The sequence below is a fragment of the Lissotriton helveticus genome, chromosome 7 (genome assembly GCF_964261635.1).
Source record: "Lissotriton helveticus chromosome 7, aLisHel1.1, whole genome shotgun sequence".
NCBI lineage: Eukaryota > Metazoa > Chordata > Amphibia > Caudata > Salamandridae > Lissotriton > Lissotriton helveticus.
In genome coordinates this window covers 977,790,396-977,810,820 of record NC_136068.1, presented here as the reverse complement: position 1 = coordinate 977,810,820, position 20,425 = coordinate 977,790,396, and the positions used below count along the sequence as shown (strand labels likewise).

Genomic DNA, 20,425 nt, shown 5'->3' with positions numbered 1-20,425 from the left:
TACCTTTTTTCTGTTTGAAAAAGTTTGTGGACATTTCTTGCAGACCGTGAAAGCCTTCTCATTTCAATTAAAATTGTATGTATGTTATCTATTCATATATCTTATAAGTTAAAAACATGATGTGCTCCTTCAAACGCCTAAACCACCCTTGCTCCTCATTCCCCCAACATTTTCAATGGTAAATACAGAATGCTCATTGTTAAGCTTTCAATTTCTACATATTTAATATGAATGCCAGTTCCTTTGAAAAAAAGTTCTCCAAAAGCATAGTGAAAGAAAAGTGCCCATATATTCTTCAAATTGTCAAAATGTCCATTTAGGAAATGTAACACTTTTGCTTGTTGCTCATCATGTCCTATGTTCATCGCCTACTTTACCAAATTATAGTGTAATAGGAAAATCTTTACGAAGAGGGCACGGCTACATGAATATATCTGACATCTGGTCGGGACCTCCTGCTATTTACAACATTTCCAACCGTTTGACAAACACCTTTTTGCAAACACTTTCAAGAATAGGACAGGGTGTTGTAATGTGTGAGGGCATCCCCTGGGTATGCATCAGAAACAAACAAACATGACCCTAACTACCTTTCTCTTTTCTCTGCAAGGAGCATAATACAGATTTCTAAAATAAATATTTCGTTTCTTTGGGTTGGATGGAAGTACAATCTTGTTCAGGCATTTTAAACGTTTTACTCTATATTGGGCTCCCACTGCCAATATCAGCTCCTCAGACCTTTTCATATTTATTGTGTTATGTGTTGTCTCATTCGTGTTGTTCGGTAAAGTCGGAAACAAAGTTACAAGTCCACTGGCTACAGATGATCAGGACCTAACAAACAGTCTATACATAGTTGGAGCCCGTGCAACGCTGCAGCCTGCTAATAATCTTGGCATTTTATAAAGCCCAACGACTTTTTTAATTTTGGGTGCCACAATGTTTTCCTGGGGTCTTTGGAATCCCAGACAAGGGAATTCTGTACCGAATAAACCTGGAACAGAAACACAGAGGGGCTACCTGAGAAACAAAAAAACATTTTAGTTAACATCATAATTTTTAATTGTGCTTTTACTACCAAGCAGAAGTATTTCACGTAGTTTTCCACCCGACCAGTCCTTCTTTGGTTTTCGTCAGAATTTTGCTATAATTTACTTGACTTTAATCCTTACATTTGCGAGTGTCACTCCACTCTATCAAAAACATTTTTGGTCTCCCAGCTTATTAAATAATATTATAGTGAGTGGAACATCCTGAGATGCACCACCCTTCAAACTTATTTGATTTGCAATTTTCACCAAATTATTTGAAAAATCCTAATACAGTCTTGCAAAGGTGCTTAAAACTATGAAAAACCTACAATCAACAATACCCTAGACATGCAGCTTATAAAATCAACACATTTGTGCAGAGGGTTGATACCCCAGAGGGTCTGATAAATATTTTGTATATATTTATATAAAGTAAGTAAATAATTCAAAGAAGGAAGGCTCACAGAAAGCCAGTTGCCAATTACCCTTATGACCCTCAGTGGATCTTTAGCCCATTTTGATCTATTATGCTTTGTAACAATGTAATTAACTTTATTATTTAACCCATCCCTAGGCTTTCATAATGTGGTACGACAATCCCTTCTATTAAGAGGTTTCTGCCCTATGCAGGAATTACGCAAATGTGAAAAAAGTTATAAACGTAGTCCTGATTCACAAAGCTAAACTTACACTTTTGTATAAGTTTACGATTGTTTGCTATTCATAAACACATTTACGAGTAGTATCATTGTGAGTACAGAGTCTCCGTAAATAAAAAGGCCTATCATTTTATGTGCGGAGACTCTGCACTCATAAAGATACTACTTGTAAATCCCTTTGTGAATAGCAAACAATTGTAAACTTACATAAAAGGGTCCGTTTATCTTTGTGAGTCAGAGACATATTGTCCATTTGGTACATATACATAAAATCGATATAAATAGTGATCACCTTGACAGCCTTTTAACAAATTAGACCATTGCTTTTTAAACTATCTATAAACAAACTTCTCACAATAGTGGTCAAAAGAACAGCTAGCTTAGAAAGACATTTTAAAGCATTTTTAAGATGGTGAAAAGAGTGCTGAAGGGCACCCCTCAGTGGTCCACACTTGCATCAGCCAAAAACATCACCCTAAGTCTCCTGACGGTCAGATCGATGACCCCAGGAGGCGGTTAGGCTTACTTCAAGTGTTCCTATTGCTGGAACTTTTGTTCGGAGGCTCTGGAGAGTGTGGACCCCCGTTGGGGTTCCTAAGGATGTGATTTCAGTATGTCGAAAGTAGAAGAAAAACTTACGCATGCATTTTGTTGAAATTGAATAGCTTTATTGACAATGACAAAATTAACAGTGAATCAATACATGTTTTAGCAAAGGTATTTGAAATGTCTTGAAAAGCTGTATTAACAACTTCAAGGTTAACAGTGAAACATTGCTTTCCCTAATAAATGTCATTGCATGATGGTACTGCCCATAACACTTTTTATGGTGTTGCACTGGCTTGTTATGACATATTGCTGCTTTCATTAATCTGGTGACACTGGAATAAAGCCAGGAGGCATGCCTTTAGATAACAACACTCCATTGTATTGTGTCCGTTATATGTGTGGGGCATGGTGGTGATAGGGTTCAGGACTCACTAAGCGTGTGAACTTTTAGGAGGCTGTTACCATATGCATTTTAACCTGCCTTTTATGTACATATTTGTAAATTAATGCATAGTATTAAGTAGTGTGTATGTAATAAATTGTTTTGCATTTTTATAAGTAAAATATCTTATTGTGCAATGATTTCTTGGGTGTTGTTCGTTGCATGTTTGTGGACTGGGGTACTAGCCCACACCACCTCCCCGAAATAGGCCTTGGACTGCTCTGCCTGGCTACCCTTTGAGAGTCAAGTGCTACAATGAGGCACTTGGTTCCCAGTGGACAGGAGGATGTGGACTTGTTACTTGAGAATGACCCACTTCCTTCCCAACTTATAAGTAGGTTGTGGCTGAATGCCAAACCTTCTTGCAAAAAGTCTTTGAGAAAAGCCAACGCCTCTGTTGACAAAAGAATATCCACCATTGAGTGTCTGGGCACATGAACGTGTTAAATTGCGGTAATACAGTACTTAAGACAAGGTTTGTGTAACAAGGACATTTTTAAGGTGTGAATGATTATATCCCAGAATGTTGCCTAAGATTTTTAGGTACAGCAGGTTGTTGAATAATGTAGAATGTAGGGGAAACCTAGCTAGAGGGGAGGCATATCTCTTTTTTTTTTTTGGAATATGTTTTATTGGTTTTCAGGCATACATAGTCAGTACATAATTATGCGGTGGGCAAAAAGATACAACACACATATTCTGCATGGTGACATAGCGACAGTACGATACAATGGCAGTACATAACAGGATAGTCAACAGGCATCACAAATCTCCCATAAGAAGAGGTGGAACACTGTGTATCATTACGGGAGTCGATCCTAGTGTGATGTCGCTTTGTACCGATAGTAATGTGGTCTGGGGTTTGAAGATGAGATTTGGCGTGGGCCGGCATGTTCCAATGGTTACGCGCTTTTCCCGGGTCTCTCCTTACAACTAATGTGTGACATGTCACCCAGTACAGTGTTGGATCAGGAGTGTTGAATGCCAGTTGTGTATCGTCAACCAATACAATATATATAACTTTGTGGCAGATGTACCAGCAGTAAATTACCATGACATCTTAACGTAACCAGTGGTGGGGTAACAAAAGAAAACAAAACAGGTAGAGGAAAAAACCCTCTCCAACACCATGAGATAATAAGGGGGAGATCGGAGAGAAGGAAAAGTAATGTTATGCGAAGAGTATGATGAGGCGGAAGGTCGATTGTGTCGTGAAGTATGTCAATGCGTGGCTCTGGAGATAAATCTCCGGGTTCGTGAAGAGTGCAATGGGCGATAGGCGCTCCGTGGGGCGTGTGTCCCGCCCGGGGGAGGGGAAAGGTGGCCCAGCAGTGTCCAGCAGACCCCAGGGTGTCGGTGTCAGGAGCATGGGGGCCTCAGGCGACCGCCGCAACGTGGCGCTGCAGCACCATCTCTCTGTATAGGCATATGTCGCTTCTGGCACTGTGTCCAAAAAGGGGGATTACCAGAGTGGGTGTAGGGCAGTCCACCACATCCTCCGTCCAGGAGCGGCCCGGAAAAGGGGTTGTGACTAGGTAATTCCCTGGTCCAAGCACGCCTGTTGGAAGGATGTCAGGGCGTCGTCCCAAAGCTGTGCAATGGGGAACTTCCTCAGGCCCGCCATCTCTTCCCGATGTAGCTTGGCGCTTTCCGCTCTCACCCAGTTAGTAAAGGAGGTGTACCAGTATTTGGGATGTGGGGTTCGCTTTTCTTCCATCACTTGGTTAGCAGGCGCTTAGCCGTGATGAGTCCTAGGTCCCAGAACCTAGCTGGCACCTTGTTTAGTTTCGTCCTCTTGTACAACCCCAGGATGCAGGCCTCCCATGTATGCGGCAGGTCGTCGCCAGTGCCCTGTGTCAAGAGAGTTGTCACCATAGTCCAGTATGTTTGGATGGTGGGACATGCCCAGAGCATATGTAAAAGGTCCGCTCCAGTTAGGGAGCATCGTGGACACCCAGCGGTATTAGTCGAGAAATATTTATTAATCTTATCTGGCGATAAGTACGCGTGGTGCAGGATGTAAAACTGTATGAGTTTGAAGCGGGAGTTACGTGGGACGTTAACTGGACTGGCCAGTACCATCGTCCACTCCTTGTCCGTCCATTCCTTTTTCCTGTCCGCCTCCCATTTGTCACGTAGCAGTTGGGTGGAATGTTGTGTATGCTCTAGGAGGGCTTCCACTAACGAGTGAATTATGTGGGAGCCGTTACTCATGACATGGAGGTATTGCACAAAGTGATGCATTTGCAGCTCCTCGGATATGTCTCCCCATGAGTCCGCAAACGTGCGTATTATCGACGCCTGTAGGAGAAATTGTCCGGCCGGGAGGCCCGTGCCTCTGGCTAGCTCCTTGAAGGAGAGCACGGTTTCATCTGCGTAGAGATCTCCCATCGTTTCTACTCCAACCTCTGCCCATCTCTCCAACATAGCCTCCGTCACCACTCCGCCTTCTCTAGGGGTGCCCAGCAGGGGAAGCACTAGGGCATAGGGTTTCACCTCCCGGGTCAGTCTCAGACTACGCAGGAAACATCTGCGGGCTACCGCCACGTGCAGCTGCCCTGGGCAGGGGACCCTGGTCAGAGGGTGAAACAATGTGCAGATTTGTGTATGGGTCCAAGTGGTGGTGTCTGTGGCAGTATCACCTAAGTTCCTCCCACTCAGCCAGCCTGACACTCACTGCAGCAGCGCCGCTAAATAGTATAATTCCAGGTTGGGGACCGCAAGGCCACCAGCTTCAGTGGGCACATAGAGTTTAGTCAGTGTCACTCGTGGCCTCCCGGCGTTCCAGATCAGGTTCCGGAGCAGGGTGTCTAGGTCATGAAAAACTCGGGTTGGGACATATATTGGGATGTTGGCATAGTAGTATAATAATCTTGGGAGGACTATCATTTTCGTTAATGCTACGCGGCTAGCCACATTTAGGGGAAGGGTCTTCCAGAAGGTCATCTGCGCACGCAGCGATGAGATGGCTCGCATCAGGTGGCCCTCCAGTATATCTGATGGAGTCCTGTAAATGTGGATCCCAAGATACCTAAACGTGGTGGGGTACCAGGCGAGTCTCCCACCATTAATGTGGATGTCACATTCCTGTGTTTCCGGGCTGAAGGAGTACGCTCCTGATTTAGCCCAGTTGACTTTCAGTCCCGAGATGGCTTCAAAAGTCTGGAATATATCAGACAGGGATTGTGGCACACGGGTCAGGTCTCTGACGTATAAGAGCAGGTCATCGGCATATAGTGAGATCGTATGCATGCCGTCCGTTAATGAAATCCCCCACTCCTCCCCCTGTGCTCTCAACAGCACTGCAAGAGGCTCTATGGCAATGGAAAAGAGCAGCGGAGATAGTGGGCAGCCCTGTCTAGTCCCTCTTCGTACCCTGATTGCGTCTGACAGTAGTTTGCCCATCCGTACACGTACGGTGGGTCTTTGAAGTAAGCCAACCATGTCGATGTAATCGTCCCCTAGGTCAAATTTCTCTAGTGTCGCCTTAAGGTAGGGCCATTCCACGGAATCAAACGCCTTCTCAAGGTCCAGAACTAGGCACCCTGATCTTGGCCATTGATGGGTGGCATATTCCTGCACTCTGAACAGCCTGCGAATATTATAAGAGGTGCTGCGCGCGGGTACGAAACCATTCTGGTCATGATGAACAAGAGTTGAAACCAGAGGTGCCAGTCGCTGAGCCAGGGTAGAGGCAAGTATTTTATAATCAGTATTCAGTAGGGCCAGCGGCCGGTATGAGCCCATATGCGTGCCATCCCTTCCAGGCTTTAGAATGGAGATGAGGTTGGATTCATTTAGTGTGGGGGGGGAGAGGAGTCCTCGGCGGCGGCCGTGTACACTTTCAATAGCTGGGGGATCAGTATATCAGAGCAGGCTTTAAAAAATTCAGCAGGTAGCCCGTCTGGGCCAGGAGACTTGCCATTAGATAGAGCAAAAATGGCAGTGCGCAGCTCCTTGGGCGCAAGTGGTGCTCCAAGGCCTCCCTGTTGCGCGTCGGTCAACCTCGGTACTTGTATGCCCGAGAGGTAGTCCGTGACTCGCAGTTGGGAGCGATACAGGGCTCTGTAGTGATTTGTAAAGGCCTCGTGCATTTTGTTTTGTGTGTACACCACCCCCTCCTCAGCAGTGCATATTGCGGATACCGGCGTTGTGCGATCCTCCTGCTTAATAAGCCATGTCAGAAATTTCCCGGGTTTATCACTAAGGTGATGCCTGCGCGCTGAGTGGGCTGCATAATTGATATGACAGAGCCGCTCCAACAGCTGCGCATGTTCCGCGCGAGCCGCGAGTAATGGGCCATCCGCCCCTCCCATCGCCTCCTGTTCTCGTTGGAGTAGGTCAGTTTCTACCTGTTTTAATTCCCTCTCCAATTGCTTCTATATATGTCCCTGTGTGCCCAGGCAATGTCCCCTGATCACGACTTTGAAGGCGTCCCACTCTACCTGCGGGGAGGACGCCGTATCGGAATTTTCCTCAAAGTATCGCGTTGTTTGTGCAAGCAAGGAGTCTCGGAAGGGGGCATCCAGGAGTAAGGCAGGCTGTAGCCTCCAAGTAGGGATGGGCGGGTGCGGACGCTCCCACGCTATATCTAGTACGTGCGGGTTATGGTCGGAGTGGGTGCGGCCCATGTATTGTGTATCTATAATGTGGGGTAGAAGTTCAGTGGACACCATGTATCTATCCAGCCGGACATGTAGGGTGTGCGCACCTGAGTAGTAGGAATATACCCTCGAGGTAGGGTTGCGAGCTCGCCAAGCATCCTGTAAGTCCCATTGAGTTGCCCAGCCGGTGAGTGCTTTCATGGCCCCGTGTGCTGGTGTGCCGGTCTGAGGTGGGGAAGAGCGATCTAGCGTCACGTCCAGAATGCAATTATAATCACCCCCCAGTATCCAAGGGACACCATGCCAGGGTGCCAATTTCGCTGATAATTGCATGAGAAAGCTCCCCTGGTCTGTGTTGGGAGAGTACAGGGAAGCCAGAACTACTGGTTGCCCATCCAACCGGCCCTGGACAATTACATATCTGCCCTCCGGGTCAGTGTGGGAGTGAGTTACTGCCAAGGGGGTTCCAGGCCTCACCCACAGCAGAGCCCCACGGGCATAGGAGGAGTATTCCATGGCATAGAGCTGCCCGCGCCATCTGCGGTGTAGTGCCTGTGCTTCTGCCTTGTTTAAATGTGTCTCCTGTAGGAGTGCGATGTGGACCATGTGGCGTTTAAGATAGGAGTAGATTTGATACCTGCGTGAGGGTGTGTGCATGCCTCTAATGTTCCAAGTACATATTTTTATCGTGGTCATTTTGTCATTTTAGGCAACCCCTACACACCCCCTCCACCATTCCCTCATCATGGTAGCACTCCCCCGGGCCCCCCATGCAACCCTTCCGGCCACCCTCAGAGACACCTTCGCTGACATCAGGATAAAGTCTTCGCAAAAACATAAGAGGTGTGAGTCCAAACAACATAACAGACCAGAAAGGGTCAAACCAATAAGAAATTCCAAAAGGTCGGTTGCCAAACATGCCACCGTCCAAACTCTCAATCGAGATAAGTAACCTTTAAATTCTAGGGGGTGCTATACGTTAGGCACAGTTACAGTGTTACAGCAATGTTATCAACTATAGAGTCTTCGTCCCTCCCTAGGTCTCATCAAATAGGCTTTGCTCGGCAGGAGCCATTGAGGACTATTGTGTCCTGGTTCACTGTACATGAGTCCGTGCGGGGTAAGCCACCATACTGTAAAGCATGCGGAGCTGTTCGTCATTGGTGTGGCCGGGTTATCAACAGTCAGGGCCCAGCAGATAGGGGCAGCAGAGGGGCACCGGTGGTGTGGCGCTGCGCCGCTGCCCGGGGTACAGGGGTAGTACTCACTGCGTCTCGTCGCCGCTGACCCCCGGCAAGGCGGGGACCCCACACCAAGCGTCGCTGGGCAGCAGTCCCACAGAGATGTGTACCAGCTTCATGGTCGATATGTTGCTGCCCAGGTATTGCCCGTGGAAGTCCGACGAGTGTCTTCAGTGGAGCAAATCCGCTGTCTGTGGTGTGACGTCTGGTTGGTCCATGGACATCTGGGAGTCTGGCAGTCCATAGATGGCCTCGTCGTCGCCCGGGAATGTCCGGGGGCTGGCGTCCTGGGCAGGGTCCGAGGCAGGAGAGCTGCTGATTTCCGTGACTCTGCGGAGGGCATCCTGTTGTTCCTGGAGAATTAGTTCCACAGGTGGGGAATGGTCTGTCGTCCCCTGCGACTGGCGGGCCACTGGTGATTTGTGCCTGCGGCGCCGTCGCGATCCGCGTGAGCGTGTCATTGTGGTGGATCCCTGAGCCCGCCTGGGCGCCGTGTCCACGCCATTGTACAGCCAAGCCTCGGCTTCCTCAGGGCTGGTAAAGAAATGTGTTTTGTCTTGTGCCACCACTCTCAGCCTAGCAGGGAAGAGGAGGGAGTATTTGAGGCCCATGGTGCGCAGTCTTTGTTTTACAATAAGGAAGGAATGTCTCTGGCGCTGCACCTGGACCGTGTAATCAGGAAAGAACATTATTTTGGCATTGTCGATCTGGACATCTCCGAGTTTTCTGGTTTCACGCAGGATGGAGTCTCGGTCGCGATAGTTCAGGATCCGGAGGAGCAGTGGTCGAGGGTTAGAGCCAGTGGGGAGTGGCCTCGTTGGCACTCGGTGTGCACGTTCCACCACGAAGTGCAGCGACAATGCGCCCTCCGGTAGTAGGACCCTCAACCAGTCTTCCACGCGTTGTGTAGGGTCCTTGCCCTCCCATCTTTCCGGCACCCCCACAAGTCTGATGTTGTTTCTTCGTGCCCTCCCTTCCGCATCCTCAGCTTGGTCTTCCAAAAACTCTACTCTATTCAGGAGATCCTTTACTTGCTTGTCCGTCTGGCTGACTCGGGGCTCGATATCCGTCATCGCTCCTTCCAGAGATGTGGAGCGTTCTGCCAATTTCTTGTGGTCGGCTCTCAGGTGGGTGAGGTCAATCGCCACACTATCTATTTTCGTTGCTAGAGAGGTGCGGGTTAGTTGTAGTGACTCTTCCAGCCGCTCCATGGCAGCAAGTACAGTGTCCAGCTTCGTCGCCACATGGTCGGCGTCCATTGGTTTCAGTGGTTTGTCTATTTTTCCTTTTGGTAGTGCACCTCCAGTGCCGGTGCGCATCTTCACACCTCCAGACATGGGGGAAACAGTGAGCGAGGGGGCCTGTGGCGTCCGCTGGTGTCTTCAGCAGCAGGGCTTGTAATGGTTCGCAAGTCTAGGAGTATAGCAGTTTCAGGGGGTCACTAGTGCAGGGAAGCCGCAGTTCGTCCCATGCAGTGACAACCATTGCAGCTTAGGGTATCGGTTGGAGTCCGTCGCAGGCCGGGAGCGCTCGCTCGCTGGTAATGTCTTCTGGGTACAGTGACAGGGCACATACGCCATCAGTATGCCGGCGGTAGTTCTTGTCAGTACGGTTCTATATTGCGTTTCCCGACCACCGGTCTCCCTCCACTGAAGGAATATTAGCAAGGGCGGTTCCTGGCGCAGGGCCCCGACCCCGTGGGTCATAAGGGCTTATCACCAGGTGCGAGGGGGGGAGGAGGGGGAGGCACGCGTGGTCCGCCACTGCACCCAACTCGGCGGCGCGCCCCGGTGTTTTCTTCACGTGGTTGCCGCTGTAAGAGCCAGCATCGCAATCCTCTCCCTCAGGTGCGGGGTTCCGCTGCCGACCACGGGGCCGTGCGCCCTGCTCTTGGGGGGGGGGTCATGTCTCTTCGGACCGTGGCTCCCCACAGAGCCCCGGCAAGACCTCCCGGGCGCCTGTTCGTGGGAGGTCGGGAGCGGCGAGCCTCCGGCTCGCCTCGGCAGTGGGCGTGCGCTCTGTTCTGGGTTCAGGCCCCAAGGGACCCCCGGAGTCACACGGCGCCGGCCTCGCCCCCAGGCCCAGCTCCCTGGCGAAGTTATCGGCCACTTGTAATTACGCCCCTCAGGTGGCTCCGGGAGGTTGTAGCGAGTGCCCAGAGCCGCTCGCCGTATCCCCCCAGCGCCGGAGCAGGCAAAAAGGTAGGAGACGTCGATAGAGCGTCCCGTCCGTAGGCCTCAGCGATGTGTGCGTTGTGGGGTGCGCCTCGTCTCCGGCATCATGCGGGTGTTATCTTAGGCCAATTCCGCCATCATGGAAACCCAGTCCAGGCAGCAGCACCAGCGCACCCACCGAGTAGTGTCGCTCCGGGGTCTAAGTCCCTTCAGGCGGCAGGTGTGTGATAGGGCCCCCCGCTCCGGGCCTCACCTGCGCTTCGCGCTGTGAAAGATGTGGGGTTATCGTTACCAGCGTGGTGCAGCCTCCAGCAGGGCTCCGGGGTGCGGGCTCCTCTGTCCCGGGTCCGTTGCGGTGTTTTTTGGAGGTCTCCGGCAATTCGTTTAGCAGGCCGTGTCTCCGGGCCTCGTTCCCTGGTAGGGGCCCCGGTCTCGCGTGATCGCGCCCGCCGGCCAGGCGGCGCGCGATGCGGCAGGAAGCCTTCAGAGGGTGCCAGAGCGGCCGTGATCGGTCAATCTATGTCAAAGTCGGTGATGGGGCGGAGGATGTTGCTGCAGTGCTCCGCCTGTGTTTGTAGCCGGCTACGGATAAATGTTACGGAGCATTGACCCAGGGAAGGGGAGCTCAGATCGGAGCTCTACTCGTATGCGTCCGCTGCCATTGCGTGCCTAGCCACGCCCAGGGGAGGCATATCTCATACTAGGTTTGTATGCATTGCTCAAAGGTTATGTGCCTTTATCCTCATCCCAGAATTATGTGTAGTGTATTTTACTAAACTGTGGAGATTTTTCTGTATGACCTGAGAGAAGGGTTGTTATTGGGGACAAACGCATACCTGTCAACCTCTTGATGTAAAATTGTGGGTCATGCAATGTCTTTTGGAGGGCGATCCTGTTAAGGTGAATAGAGTACAAACTTTTTTTGAATGGTGTTCAAAATTTAAAAAGGGGGAGATCCCATTAAAGTCTATGGAATGCCCTCTGTTTGTTAGGTGGGTGTATGCCAGTACAAAGAGGGTAATATCCACACAATTTGGGTAGTTTGACATATTTGCTATGTGTTGAGCATGTGGTCAAAGGTTATTTTTGTTATAACTTGATTAGCGATAACAATTTGGTACAGATGTAGCGTACCAAACACATTTAAGTCCACAAACCCTATAGGATGCTGTGACTGACTGGATGATGTCATTAGTGATCCCATCAATTATGTAATTTGAGATGTCATCTGTGATTCTATAAAGTATTTTATTTAATATGTCATGGGTGATGTCATATGTGAGGTCATAACCATTGCAGGACAGAGACACATGTTATAGTTACATCAATAATTTATAACTGGCTAATTTCAGTGGTTTTTCAGTTTTGAAATGTTCTTATCTCATTTCAACTCCTAACTACACTGTCATTTTAATCCGTCTTTATAAGTGACCAGATACTTATGCATGCCTGTGTGTGTGTGCGTGTGTAAAAAACAAAAAAACACACAAAAATCTTAAGTGTTCATGTTTTTTTTTACCATTTAGACTCTTGATCACAATAATAGTTATCTAAACAAAGAACAATTTCCCAGTGGCTAAATTAAAGAATAAAGGAGCCTAAAGTTAGAATGGAGTTTGAAAGATTAAGCTAAATGAAGTAGGGCATATCAGGAAGTGTGAGTTGTTATGGTTATTGTACTTTGTCCTTTACTGCTGTCATTGAGTATTTTTCTGTCCTGCTAATCCAAATGGCTTCGAAGTAGGTGTGAGATCTAGAGAACAGAGATATAGTCTTTAATAAAAACTAACAAATAAACATGTTTGTTGAAAAGAAGACCCACAGGCACTGTTCCCAATAAGCTGCGCGGGTGAGCGGGCGCGCACAGAGGTCACCCCAAGCGCGCAGTGAGCTGTATTTACCGCGCACTCCCTGCAACACCGTTTGCGCCACCGCTGCTTTAAAAATGCGAGCAGCGCGATGAAATGTCATTTGCGGGAGACTTGACAGTTCTTAGAGTGCACAGCTGAGGGCTATGAACTAGAACGTGTGCTATTTGCAATGCTCACCAGCAGCTGGGCGCTGTCGAAGGCCACAAACTATAGAAACTCATTTCTTTAGTTTAGCATTATGGTAATAATCTCTGATAGTGTGGTGTTGATAGAAACGACTGCAGCTCACACGGACACAGAAAGTAAAAACCATTCTTACATACAGTAAGAAAAGTTTCAACATCGCCAACTCTAACAAAAACATAGGGATGTATAACACCACAAAATAACTATTTAAAGATGTACAGGCAGACGCATTCTTTGAAATAAAGCATTCTCAGCAGATCCTGGGTAACTCACTGCTTTAAAAATCTGCATAATCGAAATCCGCAACCAATCACATTCAGCCTGCCTTTTCCTGACACACACAGCCGAGCCTCTCTCTCATTACATTTAAGTAGTGCAGTATGCACGAGCGGCCCCAGCCGGGCCTCTGCCCTGCCCTGACCTCTGAGCCTTTTCATTCATGAATAGGTGACAGAGAATAAGATTGCGAGGAGGTGAGGTCGGTAATGGGTGATCAAGTAGAATAAAAGGAGAAAGAGAGAAAGGAGCTACGAACATAGAGGAAAGAAAGAAGGGGGAGAGGCAAGTGCAAGCAACTTTATTTAAAAACGCTGCAATAGCTTTGGAAGAACGTGTATTTAAAATGCCGCAAGACAAGTCATTGTTTCCTATCTGAAAACATTCAACTTCGCTCCTAGAACACACACAAGTTTAAAATTAAAGGCTGCACATTGTCCACAATGTCCACAGAAGGAGCAGCTTGAGTATGCCCCTTCCCCTCCCCCAGTAGATATTACTGCACTAATATTTTAATCGTAACCCTGTTCCTGTTCAGTTTAAGGGCAACTGTCAGTCAACAGCAATTGAAAAAATTATAAAATCTGGATCAGGGTTAGCCTAGAGTAACTGTCAGACTAGGGAGTGAAGTAAATTATATAAGCCAGTAATAAAAAAAAAGGTATGATTAACGAGTACATGGTGTACTGGAGTAATTTGATGAACAGGGAAAAAAAAGATGAAACAAACGGATTTGGGGGCATGGTTGGTCGGTGGGAAGAGCAGGACTGTAGCATCATTGAGTGATGAAGATAAGATGAAGCATGACATGGAAAATAAAATTGCTGACATTAACTTTATGCTGTTGATGGAAAGATTCTTGGACTAACAAAAAGGGTGCTTGGTGGCTGAGGCTGTGAATACTTTGCAGTGTGATTCTACTCAGTGAGGAAAAAGCATTAAAAAAAAGTATGATTTTGCATTGGCCATAGGTGCAGTCTGTACCTACCTCTCCCTCTCTGCCCCTCCCTCTCCCTTTCCCTCCTTCTATTTCCCTCTCTGTCTCTACATATCTCTCCCGCTCTGTCCCTCCCTCCCTACCTCCCTCTACCTCAGTCCCTCCCTCTTCCTCCCTCCCTCTCCCTCTCTGTCCCTCCCTCTACCTCCCTCTCCCTTTCCCTCCCTCTACCTCTGTCCCTCTATCTACCTCTGTCCCTCCCTCTCCCTCTAGCTCCCTCTCCCTTTCCCTCCCTCCCTCTCTGTCTCTACCTACCTCACCTGCTCTGTCCCTTCCTCTCCCTTTCCCTCCTCTACCTCCCTCTCTGTCTTTACCTACCTCTCCCGCTCTGTCCCTCCCTCTACCTCCCTCTACCCCTGTCCCTCCCTCTCCCTCTCCCTCCCTCTCCCTCTCTGTCCCTCCCTCTCCCTTTCTCTCCCTCTACCTCTCTGTCCCTCCCTCTCCCTCCCTCTCCCTTTACCTCCCTCCCTCTACCTCTCTGTCCCTCCCTCTCCCTCTCCCTTTCCCTCCTCTACCTCCCTCTCCTTCTTCCTTCCCCTACCTCTCTGTCCCTCCCTCTAGCTCCCTCTTCCTCTAGCTCCCTCTCCCTCTCCCTCTACCTCCTCTCCCACCCTTTCCCTCCCTCTACCTTGCTGCCCCTCACTCTCCATCTACCTCTGTCCCTCCCTCTCCTTCTACCTCCATCTCCCTCTACCTCGCTGTCCCTCCCTCTCCATCTACCTCTGTCCCTCCCTCTCCGTCCCTCTGTCCCTCCCTAACTCCCTCAACCGCTACCTCCCGCTCCCTCCCTCTGCCCCTCCCTCTCCCTCTCTCTCTACCTCCCTCTACCTCTATCTCTCTCTCCATCTACCCCCACTCCCTTACCTCCCTCTCCCACCTTCTACCCCCTTCTCCCTTCCTCCCTCCACTTCCCTCCCTCCCTTTACCTTCCTCTCTCTCTCTCTACCTCTCTGTCTCTATCTGTCTGTCTCTGTCCCTATCTGTCCAAATTCTGAATGTGCTTACATCCAGGCGTGCAATGCCCATTGGGCTCAAAGGGCTTAAGCCCCAGCCTCCCCCACTTACCCATTCGTTTGTGGCAGCCCCGGCTGAGACAGCTTCCTGGGCGCGCACACAGCTGTACCTGAGTACTTCACAGGGCTTCCATTTACTTGTTAATATGGCTTTTGTTGTTTTTTTCACACCTTCTTATATCCCATGCATCTCCACTTTGCCTAGAAACGACAAGGCAAGGTGCGTGCGCCGCCAGTGAAGGCCTGGTAGGCCGCTGGCGGCCCGTGGGCCGTACTATGAGTACCACCGATGTAATTAGTTTACACAACTTTAAAATACTTTTTAAGTGCTTTTCACTTGTATTTGCTATTTTGTCAGCTAAAAATTACGGCAAACCTAACCACACAACACAGTATAGTTTAACGTGACACTGTATGTGTGGAAATGCACCATCTTTTCAGATTTTTAAGCAAAAGTTTGGAGGGATATTTGGTGCTGCACACACGCACGGTCTGGTTCCTGGCGCACATGGCCATGACTGCAGCGCACAGAGACCCTACACTGCCGCACACAGAGGAAAAAAATTAGAGGGAACATTGCCCACAGGTAGGAGACTTAAGCTAGCTGGTCAGAGTGGGAGTATTTTTTAATTTCCCCTGTGTTTGCCCACCACGCTTTAGCTATAGAATCATGGGCTCTTCTTAAGTCATTCCTTTATTAGATACGTTGTTACTACAGAACCTTGTATGCTGGAATGCCATTGTATAAACCTCTAATAACTGCCACAGCATTTTTTCCTATTCTGTCGAATTTGGCAGCATGGTGACATTCACTTACTGTTCATATATTATCTGCAAGATTACATTTGTTCTCCTGAGAAAACTATTCCAGGTGTTATTGCGCAAGGACAAACATGGAAGGTGTGCTACAGATTTTTCAAAATGATTTTTGAATTACAGGGGCATAAAACTGAAATGCTGTGTTGCCAGCTCTCTTTTAGCACCATTGTGTCCTCTAGTTCTCACCCAGTGCCAGGAACCGTGGTTCTTCCATCACTCACAGATACACCGCTACCGAGCTCCGAGCCCTGGACCCCAGACTACACAACAACAACTGCTGTTGCACTTCCCCACGATCTACGGTAGGACCTTTTTTTAGGTCTCGCCTGTCGATGCGCATGCGCATCGAGCAAGCGAGACTATAGGGGCTCATCCAGACTTTATCTAACTTTCAAGGAATCGTGGCGATTCCTTGCAGTGCCCGTGACTTTTAAGCTCAATGCGCATGTGCATTGAGCTTAAAAGCGCGTGCACAGCCGCCCGCATTCCTCCGACACCTTTGAAGTGAAACTTAGCTTCACTTCAAAGGCCCGGCTTGTTCACACCCACATGCCGCTCTGCCCCGCTCCGCCCCCTCCCCTGAGTCATCCTGCCTGCCCCTTCCCGCCGTGTCGCATTTCTCCTCCCCCCTCCCCTCTCCCCTCTCCCCTCTCTTCCCTCCGTCTTGTTTTCTTTGATGCTGGTATTGCTGGCAGCGGCATTGCGCTTGGAGGGAGAGCAACAACATAAAACTGACCATGAAGTTAATCACAGGACCCTGCAGCCGAAGGCTTCGTGCACTGAGCCCTCCCGGCATACACATAATTTTATCGCTCTCTTTCTCTCGCGCTCTCCCTACATCTATAGCTCCCCCTCCCTCTCTCCTGTCTTCCTCTGTCTCACTCTAACTGTGTTCCTCCCTCTGTCTCACTCCCCCTCTCTTTTTCCTCCTCTCTCCCTCCCTCTCCGTCTCGCAGCTTAGATTCACGTTTCTGCCTGTTTCACTCTCTCTTCCAACTCTCACCCCCCTCTCCATTTACTTACACAAATCTCGCAGATACCCCAAGCAGCGGTGCACGCAGTACCAATCCTTCTGTTATGCCACATCTCGCAGCTTAGATTCTTTCGCTCTTTCTTTTAACTCTCCACGTTTCTGCCTGTTTCACTCTCTCTTTTAACTCTCACCCCCCTCTCCATTTACTTACACAAATCTCGCAGATACCCCAAGCAGCGGTGCACGCAGTACCAATCCTTCTGTTATGCCACATCTCGCAGCTTAGATTCATTCCCTCTTTCTTTTAACTCCCCACGTTTCTGCCTGTTTCACTCTCTCTTCCAACTCTCACCCCCCTCTCCATTTACTTACACAAATCTCGCAGATACCCCAAGCAGCGGTGCACGCAGTACCAATCCTTCTGTTATGCCACATCTCGCAGCTTAGATTCATTTGCTTTTTTTTTTAACTCTCCACGTTTCTGCCTGTTTCACTCTCTCTTTTAACTCTCACCCCCCTCTCCATTTACGTTTCTGCCTGTTTCACTCAGCCACGCAACGCCACTCAGGCACGCAACGCCACTCACGCACGCAACGCCACTCAGCCACGCAACGCCACTCAGCCATGCAACGCCACTCACCCACGCAATGCCACTCAGCCACGCAACGCCACTCACCCACGCAACGCCACTCACCCACGCAACGCCACTCATGCACGCCACTCACACACGCAACGCCACGCACACATGCAACGCCACTCAGCCACTCACTGCCACTCAGCCACGCAACGCCACTCAGCCACGCAACGCCACTCAGCCACGCAACGCCACTCAGCCACGCAACGCCACTCAGCCACGCAACGCCACTCAGCCACGCAACGCCACTCACCCACGCAACGCCACTCACCCACGCAACGCCACTCACCCACGCAACGCCACTCACCCACGCAACGCCACTCACCCACGCAACGCCACTCACCCACGCAACGCCACTCACCCACGCAACGCCACTCACCCACGCAACGCCACTCTGGCACGCAACGCCACTCTGGCACGCAACGCCACTCTGGCACGCAACGCCACTCTGGCACGCAACGCCACTCTGGCACGCAACGCCACTCACCCACGCAACGCCACTCAGCCACGCAACGCCACTCAGCCACGCAACGCCACTCACCCACGCAACGCCACTCACCCACGCAACGCCACTCACCCACGCAACGCCACTCACCCACGCAACGCCACTCACCCACGCAACGCCACTCACCCACGCAACGCCACTCACCCACGCAACGCCACTCTGGCACGCAACGCCACTCAGCCACGCAACGCCACTCACCCACGCAACGCCACTCACACACGCAACGCCACTCACACGCAACGCCACTCACCCACGCAACGCCACTCAGCCACGCAACGCCACTCAGCCACGCAACGCCACTCAGCCACGCAACGCCACTCACCCACGCAACGCCACTCACCCACGCAACGCCACTCACCCACGCAACGCCACTCACCCACGCAACGCCACTCACCCACGCAACGCCACTCACCCACGCAACGCCACTCTGGCACGCAACGCCACTCAGCCACGCAACGCCACTCACCCACGCAACGCCACTCACACACGCAACGCCACTCACACGCAACGCCACTCACCCACGCAACGCCACTCAGCCACGCAACGCCACTCAGCCACGCAACGCCACTCAGCCACGCAACGCCACTCACCCACGCAACGCCACTCACCCACGCAACGCCACTCACCCACGCAACGCCACTCACCCACGCAACGCCACTCAGCCACGCAACGCCACTCAGCCACGCAACGCCACTCACCCACGCAACGCCACTCACCCACGCAACGCCACTCACCCACGCAACGCCACTCACCCACGCAACGCCACTCACCCACGCAACGCCACTCACCCACGCAACGCCACTCACCCACGCAACGCCACTCAGCCCCGTTGACGCATGTCAAATGCAACGCTACGTCACACAACGTAGAGCTGCGATTGGCTAAAAATTACGTAACGCTCATAATTACATCACCATCAATTAAAAAATAGAACGCTAACATCCCTTACGTAACAAACGTAAAGGGAATACATTGCGTAATACCCTTTACTAGAACAGAAAAACAAAAACTTTTAATTACATACACTACATAATTTTAGAAACGTATACACAAGCCAAGTGCGACCAAAAAACACGTACGGCAAAACGGAACACAATCCATGGCAACAAATACACCGAAATAGCAGCCATTGATAAAATAAAAATCAAATGCAAGAAGCCAGGCAGAAAGTACATGCGAGCAGAGAGACCTAATAAAATAATTACATTAGCTTTACAATAAGCAAATCAATAAACAAAAGTATAAAAGTCACAAAGACACGCTTTAATATTATGCAAATTAATTTGTCATTACCTGTCCATCGTAGCAGCTCATTCCCTGAAATAAAGAAAATATAAAAAAGAAAACACACAAAGAGAACATACACAGTGCATACATAAAACTTTTCACTACAACAATAAACAAACAAAAAAAAAAACTGTGCACGCACTACCAATCCTTCCGTTATGCCAGATCTCACAATCTTCCATCACACACGGAGCTGCTCCAGCACAGGCAACGGCAATGCAAGCTTCACTCAAACACGGAGCAGGTACAGCACAGGCAACAGCATTCCCTTACACATGGAACAGGTACAGCACCGAGAGCTGCAGTGCAATCTTCCCTCACACATACATCAGGTACAGCACAGCCGGCAGCAGTGCAAGCTTCCCTCACACACAGAGCAGGTACAGCACAGGCAGCAGCAGTGCAAGCTTCCCTCACACATAGATCAGGTACAGCACAGGCGGCAGCAGTGCAAGCTTCTCTTACACATGCAACAGGTACAGCACTGACAGCAGCAGTGCAAGCTTCCATCACACACGGAGCAGGTATAGCACAGGCAACGGCAATGCAAGCTTCACTCAAACACGGAGCAGGTACAGCACAGCCAACAGCAGTGCAAGCTTCCCTTACACATGGAACAGGTACAGCACCGACAGCAGCAGTGCAAGCTTCCCTCACACATAGATCAGGTACAGCACAGGCGGCAGCAGTGCAAGCTTCACTCGAAAACAAGGAGCAGGTACAGCACAGGCAACAGCAGTGCAAACTTCCCTTACACATGGAACAGGTACAGCACCGACAGCAGCAGTGCAAGCTTCCCTCACACATAGATCAGGTACAGCACAGGCGGCAGCAGTACAAGCTTCCCTCACACACAGAGCAGGTACAGCACAGGCAGCAGCAGTGCAAGCTTCCCTCACACATAGATCAGGTACAGCACAGGCGGCAGCAGTGCAAGCTTCCCTTACACATGCAACAGGTACAGCACCGACAGCAGCAGTGCAAGCTTCCATCACACACGGAGCAGGTATAGCACAGGCAACGGCAATGCAAGCTTCACTCAAACACGGAGCAGGTACAGCACAGGCAACAGCAGTGCAAGCTTCCCTTACACATGGAACAGGTACAGCACCGACAGCAGCAGTGCAAGCTTCCCTCACACATACATCAGGTACAGCACAGGCA

The 20,425-nt window shown here is 50.0% G+C and overlaps 1 protein-coding gene across 2 annotated transcripts in view; it reads left to right on the top strand.

Moving 5' to 3' along the window:
- CAMK2A (calcium/calmodulin dependent protein kinase II alpha) overlaps window positions 1-20,425 on the top strand; it is a 602,280-nt gene that overhangs the window by 124,604 nt on the left and 457,251 nt on the right. The gene's annotated exons all lie outside the window — the stretch shown is intronic.